The sequence below is a fragment of the Myotis yumanensis genome, unplaced genomic scaffold (genome assembly GCF_028538775.1).
Source record: "Myotis yumanensis isolate MYYU_CA2020_CCGP unplaced genomic scaffold, mMyoYum1.0.hap1 SCAF_11, whole genome shotgun sequence".
NCBI classification, from domain to species: Eukaryota; Metazoa; Chordata; class Mammalia; order Chiroptera; family Vespertilionidae; genus Myotis; species Myotis yumanensis.
This window is the reverse complement of record NW_027223762.1, coordinates 22,609,087-22,616,881: the sequence shown is the minus strand read 5'-3', so window position 1 is coordinate 22,616,881 and position 7,795 is coordinate 22,609,087. Positions and strand designations below refer to the sequence as shown.

The following is a 7,795-nucleotide window of genomic DNA, read 5'->3' as shown; positions in this document are numbered from 1 at the left end:
CTGACTGGGGATAAAACACACAACCTTGGTGCATCGGGATGACACCCCAACCAACTGAGCTACCCAGCCAGGGCATAGGAGACTTTTTTTATCTTATTGTCCTCACCCAGTGTCAAGTTTAAGACACAAGTTTTCCTGCTGTCCACTTCTGAGCGATGTGCATTTCTCTTTGGGATTTTGGGGGTCGTTAAAGAGATCTTCTTATAGACTCTCCACTTGGGTAGGCACTATCTCCTGTCCCCCAAACTGTGCAGACTCAAAGTGGAAGCTCAAGGTCACCAGAGTCCTTCAGAAATGTTAAGGCTAAGCCAACTTTGGTGCTAAGCCAACTTTATCTCTTAGAATTTCTGCTTTTACTTTATTTTGGGCCTTGTAGGTTTTCTTGTAACATGTCAGTGAGCAACACATTAAAAAAATTGTTTTTCAATAATTCATTCAACATAAAAACCCCAAGTGGGGGTTCACCAAACCCCTTATAGCCTTTGTCTGTTCACAAACCTGTGTCACTTTCCTCCTGGGCACACATGCTTCTGGAAATCTGGACAAGACCCCTTTACATTTGAAGGAAATCAAAGGCCTTTTTGTTATCTGGGAGTAATTGGATATAATGCCTGAGAATTCTCCCAGGTAGAGACATCTACCTGAAACTGATGATGATGAGTTAGGGAGACTTTCCTACCTGTACGTTGCTGAGCTCAGCTTCTTCATAAAACTGATCACACACTCTTCACAATTATGTAACTTGCTATAGATGCCTTGAACATTTCTAAAGAAACATTAAGAAAGTAGAGGTAGTGCGTCTATGTTATTGAAGTGATCCGCAGAGGAATGTGAGTTTGAGGCTGAAATGAAATGTCGCACTCATCCATTTGTATTTAATACGAGTAAAAGTTTGCAGCAGCGTGGCCAAACCAGCCCCCTAAAACAGACAGCATTAGGCTGGGGGTGTTTAGTGACTGCAGCTTCTCTAGTATCTACAGTCCCTTTCAGCTTCATGGATAGCCCCAGGGTTGGGGGGTTACCCAGCCTTTTCCAGCCTCTGTGGGAAGAGAATGATTGCCTGCTCAGCAGATCTGTGTCACTTTGCTTCTATCTAGACCCTATTTCGTAGCCTCCCTTACAGATGGGTATGGTCTGAGTTTTGGTCATGTGGGCAAACGTTAGCCTGGCCCGTAAAACTCTCCTGCACAGTTAGTGGTGAGATACAGCTATTGGCCAAGCGTGCTTGCCCCTGCTCCTCGCCAATAGATGTAGCCTGTGTTGACTCTCCATCTACTGGGTCTCTTTGCTTATTCAGACCTCAGTAGGGTAGGTTGATGCGGCAAAAAAGATACAGGACACATGAACACTACATAACACAGAATTCAAATTATCCGTCCATAGTGCTGGCACCTTATCTTAACTCTAGTTACCTACTAAATTCTCTTTTTTCTTGCTTCTTGCTGTGTGTATAAAATTGATTCAATAAATCATGTAATTCTAAAACCAAAACCAACACCTGGCATGATCTTTTTTTTTCTACCACTGAAACAAAGGGCTCCAAAGCTCCAGAAGATGGCAGACCATGAGATGGAAGAAATCCGGGAGCCCGAGTTACTCGTTTGCCAAACACTAATTAGAATTTGACTGAGAGAGAAATTAAATTTCTATTGAATTAAACTATTGAGATTCTACAATTTTTCTGTTGCTATAGCTATTATATTAACAAATACAACCCAAGTCACCCTGAAATTCTAGCAAAATTACCTAATGTGGTTGTAAAAATCTGCCTTTAGCAAGCTAGGTCACCTAGATCCAGCAAGTAGGATTTAGATATACTATTTTACTGTCACTAGTTCCATATTGCTTCATTGTCCACAGGGTTTTTTTTTAAGTCTTTTTTTAAAAATATATTTCCTCATTGATTCAGAGAGGAAGGGAGAGGGAGAGAGAGACAAAAACATCAAAGATGAGAGAGAATCATTGATCGGCTGCCTCCTGCACGCCCCCCACTGGGGATCGAGCCCACAACCCCGGCATGTGCTCTTGGCCAGAATCAAACCCGGGACCCTTCAGTCCGCAGACTGACGCTCTATCCACTGAGCCAAACCGGCTAGGGCTGTCCACAGGGTTTTGATAAAGACTAAGCATCACAATCAGCATATTTTCATAGCAACTAGGTAACAATGATTAGTCCATGGCTGTGGATAGCATTTATCTATGAGGCCTAGGAGGGACTGGGCTAAACAAGCCTGGCCATGGCCCACCAATTATACATATTGATAAACAATGTAACCTGAATAACTTGGGTGGTCCCATATAGATGTGCCTTTGTGTGATGTATCCCATTTAAAAAACAATACTCTGACTCTAGAAACCCTCAAGATCACATCCATCTTTACCCTGGTAAGATAGGAAAATTGCACAATGTTTTCTTACATTATGGTGTCAAGTTACTTAGTGGAAAAAAACAAAAGCCAACTCTGGCTAACTTAAGCAAAAACAAAAACAACAAACTAAATTATAAAGTTTAGCTTACATACTAAATTAAAAAAAAAAAAAATCTGGTGAACCATAGTCAACAAACTGGCAAGAATTCCAGAAGGCTAGACGAGATAAAAACTCCAAGACCAAAACAGAGGCTAGTTAACTTGTCTTCAAATTATCACTCCATGGACTACTTACTAACTAAAAAGGGGAAAAGCTATTTTTACAAAGGAGAAATCTGGTAGACACCACCTTGAGTGATCTATTTAATATCACTAATAATGGGGCAAACTGATATTACATGTCTTCTGAAGTGATACTAGAAGGACACAATATCATCTATGTCAGCGGTTCTCAACCTGTGGGTCGCGACCCCTTTGGCGGTCAAACGGCCCTTTCACAGGGGTCGCCTAAGACCATCCTGCATATCAGATATTTACATTACGATTCATAACAGTAGCAACATTACAGTTATGAAGTAGCAACGAAAATAATTTTATGGTTGGGTCACAACATGAGGAACTGTATTTAAGGGGCCAGAAGGTTGAGAACCACTGATCTATGTAGTACATTTGTAAAAATATTTAACGTGAAACTAATCTGGGGGAAACAATCCAGCAATTCCAGATTGTGAGACTTCTACAAGACAACTTGCTGGTAATCTTCAAAATTATCAGTGTCTTAAAAGACCAAAGAATACAAAGGACTCCTCTAAATTAAAATAGACTAGAAAGACATGAACCTTGATTAAATCCTAGCTTGAAAAAAAAAACAAACACACTATTTTAAAGGGCATTTGGAGAACAATTTTAAAATTTTGAATATGTATTAGATAATATATGTGTCAATTTAAGTTTCTGGAGCAAGATAATATTGTGGTTATCTATCAGAATGTCCTCATTCATAGGAAATACCTATAACATACTATCAAGATTTAGCAAAAAGTGAAGATAAGTAGGTAGGTAGATAGACAAAAACTGAGCAAGCAAATGTCACAAAAGTTAATGATAGGTGAATCTATGTGAGGGTATACAGGTGGTCATTGTACTATTTTTTTTAACTTTTTGTAGATTTGACATTTTTCAGAATGAATACTCTGGAAACTTGGTAAAAAGCTGTAGTGCTTCTAAATTGTGCTTAGGAATTTTTAAGGTGTGGGCAATAAATTATACTGGGATGGGTGTGGGCAACTACTACATTAAATGTTTCATGCCAGTCTCTGACAAAAGATGTAGCTTTTGATAGGTATGATAAAATTCAATAAAAAGGTTTTTAAAATGAGAGAGAAAGAAAATTACCAAAGGTCACATAGCTTACTAGTGGCAGAGCTGGGATATAAACTCAGGCTCACACTTTTTTTCTCTATGACAGCAAAACAGCCAAAAGCTTGCTATGCTCTGAAATCAAGTAACCTATTTCTCAATTTTGCAGAAGGCTAATATTGAAAATAATTTCTAAATAATTGTTGAATTCTAAAGATAGTTACAGAATAAAAGGAAAAGGATACTTTAAAAATATTGTTCTATTAAGCCAAACTTGAGAGTATGTTTGGGATTTATAAGAGGATTTGAGAAATTTAATAAAACAGTTATTTAAAACAAGAGAACAAGAGGCTCTTTGATATGGATTTAACAAGGGTTTAGAAATGGTTAGAAAAGACTCACTTCCAGGTACTTTAATTAATATGTTGGATTTGTCAGGGAAAATTAATTGAAGTGGAGAACTATTCTGGAAAATAATATGATTTTATAAAATCCTATAATAATAGACCTTTACATTTTTATCCCAATCATTCAAAATTCTGTTCATAGACTTCTTCTCTTTCTTCTTTTTCAGCAAACTCATCTGCTCCCTTTCCTTTAACCAATAACTCAAAGCAAATGTCTCCTAAAATTGATATCTCTGGTCTTAGCCTCTTGGAAGGCTTCATGAGTACATTTTCAACTGCCTCTGGAATCATGCTAAAGTATCCAGTTAACATCTCATACTCAAAACAAATTCATCATTTCTTCTTGAACTTTGGCCCTCCTTTAACTTCTCTGTTCCTGACATCATCATTTTCCCAGTTATCTGCCTTTAAATCTTATAATGCTGTTGTTTTCTGAAAAACATTTTTTTTTCCTTATTGAGGAGAGACAGAGAGGGGTGGAGTGGAGAGAGAGAGAAACATCGATTTGCTCTTCCACTTATTTATGTATTTATTGGTTGCTCCTTGGATGTGCCCTGACTGGGATCGAACCCACAATCTTGTATGATGATCTAAGCAACTGAGCTACCCAACCAGGTTGGAATGCTGTTGTGTGTGTTTTTTTGTGTGTTTTTTTTTTTTTTTTTTTTTAAATCCTGCCTCCGCCTCTGCCTTATAGATTCAGTCACTTTCAAAATTCTGTGTATTCTAGTTCCACAGTGCCACCCATGTCTGCCCCATTTTCCCCCTTCTTTTTATCTATACTAATCACATCTAACCCAGAGTTTATCAAGCAGGATATTATGAACATTTTGGACAGAATAATTCTTTGTTGTAGGGGTCGTCCTAAGCAGTATAGGATGCTTAGCAGTATCCCTAGCTTCTATCCACCAAATGCCAATAATACCCCCTCAGTTATGAAAATCAAAAATTATCTCCAGACATTGTCCCCAGAAGGGCAAAAACACCCCCAGTGGAGAACCACTGCTCTACTCTAAATGATAGTCATCGCCTTCTATTAGGAACATCTTCCCATCTACTAGGAGTCCCACCACCGATTTGTTCTAGACATAGTTACTGATTTACTCTTCTTAAGGTTTAGCTCTGATATTATTTCCTCGTCCATAAACATGTAATGGTTCCCTATTGCCTACAGAGTAATGCTAATATTCCTCTGTAGGTTTAGCAGTAAGCCTACCTACTTTATGGCCCTAAATTACATCTCAATTCTATTTCCCACTGTTACTCTGTATATTCCTTGTTTCAGCTTTGTGATCTCTGAAACTTAGCTTATGAGACTTATTCATTCATTTCTTCATCCAGGAGTAGATTCACAATGGTCTGGACACCAGTTGTTATGGCTGGCCTAGCATTCCCTCTACTTCTTCCAGCAACTCTTTGTGTGGGAGACCCTTTCCATGAGGTTCAGGTAGAGCTGATTCATCATTCACAATTCTAGAGATGGGGAGACTGAGGTTTACAAAAGTTAATGAGGAAATTTAGATGTGGGGGAAATTTGGTGTATTTTCCAATTGTTTGGCACAAGCTCACACTGCTAGTGAATCACAGAGCCAGGATTTGAAAGCAAGCATTTTCATCTGAGGGTACATTCTTGACCACTATGCTACACTTACTCTCCGTTACTTAAAGAAAACGGGGGATTAATGATATGATTGAAACCAATTGGAAACATCCAGACCTATAGAGAATTTTAAATAAAAATGTATTGGAGCCAAACTGACATATGCTGGGGAGCAAGATCTCAAATGTTTCAGAGAATAACAGCTTCTTTTGTACATTTGAAATTAAGGAGAGAAGAATGTACATGGAGATGGGAGAAAACAAGGTGGGATTGGATTACTGGATAGTTAATAAGATTGTGTGCTCTCTTGAGGGCTCATACCCCATTGGAGGGGTATTACTTCTGGCGTTTCAAAGGTGTATTAGCTTAGATGTCCAAGAACAATGGACAGGGCTGGCTTAAAATCTTTCACTAAGGAAGTTATGGGCTTGGGGTGTGACTATCCACCATGCCCAGTTAGGAATTTTTGATCAGATCACACTGTGAAGTTACTGTCCATTGAACCCCTTTTTTCATCCACATGAGCATCACTATCTCAGCTGCCAGAAAGCTCAGCCCATGCTTGTGTTACAAAAATATAATTAAAAACAAAATTTCTCAACACAGAAAAGTTCTCCACAATGGAAGAAAAATGGAAAATTTTAAATTTGAATAAGCATTAAATCAGACTGTAATGCTCAGCACAAGTAAGCCTCCATGGGAATTGCACAGGAAGAAATGAATCTCTGTCTTTTATATGGCTACCTGGATACAGCTCATTCAGTCCATTTAGGTAGATTTTGCAATTTACAGTCAGGTGACAACTTAGACCTAGCTCCTCCCAGGAAAGAGGGAGACTGGGTTTATCTTCCTTGGTGATTATACTTCAAAGAGATGGCTCCCAGGCCCTCAAGGAGGAAACATTCCTGAGTTATGAGACTGGCCAGAGGATTATTTCCCATTAAAAAGATTTACATACATTTGAAAAGCCCAGAGAAAGAAATTCAGAAAGAAGAGGAAAAAAGAGTCAAGTCTCTTGGCTTATTTTTAGCTGAGAGAAAATTTGTATTTGCCCTCACATTTGTTGAATCATTTAAGAAGGTCAGCACATTTTCTCTGACTGACTTTATACATTATACATTATAACTTCATCCCATTTATTTATATTTATTTTCATGTTGCTTTGTACATTTTTTCAAGTCCTTTTCTTGGGCTGACTATATAAACTCACAATTTCTTTGCCAAAAAGAAGGATTCCATTCCGTAAATGTTGTGAAATGATTGACAGCTTTCTGTTGGGAGCAGCAAGCTGTTGAGGTTTAATCCACTGACAACCAGACCAGTGTCAGGCAGGAGCCATGTTCTGGGGCCCAAAGATAACAGATGTGTCTCTTTCTCTTAAAGGTGTGGGCAAAAAGAGGTCACATGCTAACCTGATTTACTCAGGGAAGGCCTGTGTAATGGCCTTGCAAACTCAGAGACCTAAAGTAACCACAAAGAATGGTCTGAAATTAAAACTTTTTAAATTAAAAAGCAGTCTATAGTGGATAGTCATGTCCTAGGCCTACGTGTTCCCTGACAAAGATCAACTTTGATCTTTACTGAGTCTATTGTCATTTTGCATCTAAGATAACATTCCTGTGGAATGTCAGGATAACTTGTAACTTCCCTTTTTCCCAACCCCTCAGGGCAAAACAGGATCCAGCTACATCTTGGAATGGAAACTTAGGACACTGGTTTTTTTTTCAGCTCTGCTGAATCCCAGCTGCACATTTTCCAGGACTGGATTAAGGAAAATGGGACTTTGGAAACCGAGGAAGGTAATGATTCTCCTGTGGGGGCCTCCGGAATTGCTTATTCCAGCAGCACCCCAAGAACCCCATTCCCACCAGCAATGGAAAAAGGCCATCCACGCATTTCTCCGGTAACAAAACCCACCACTTTTCCTTCTACAGGACGACGCTCCAACCAACTGAACAACACCAGCCAGGGCAGCAGGGGATCTCACTTTAAATCTTTATCAATGAAGTCTTCATTAATTTTCTGCTTTCAATTAATAGCTTTACTGAGGGATGAAAGGT

The 7,795-nt window shown here is 38.9% G+C and overlaps 1 long non-coding RNA gene across 1 annotated transcript in view; it reads right to left on the bottom strand.

Annotated features, from left to right (window-relative positions):
• Positions 1-685: 685 nt before the first annotated feature.
• Positions 686-7,795, bottom strand: part of LOC139019404 (uncharacterized) — a 90,711-nt gene continuing 83,601 nt past the window's right edge. The window contains exon 6 of the long non-coding RNA XR_011473102.1: positions 686-766. This is a non-coding gene — a long non-coding RNA (uncharacterized lncRNA). The remainder of the gene's footprint in view (positions 767-7,795) is intronic.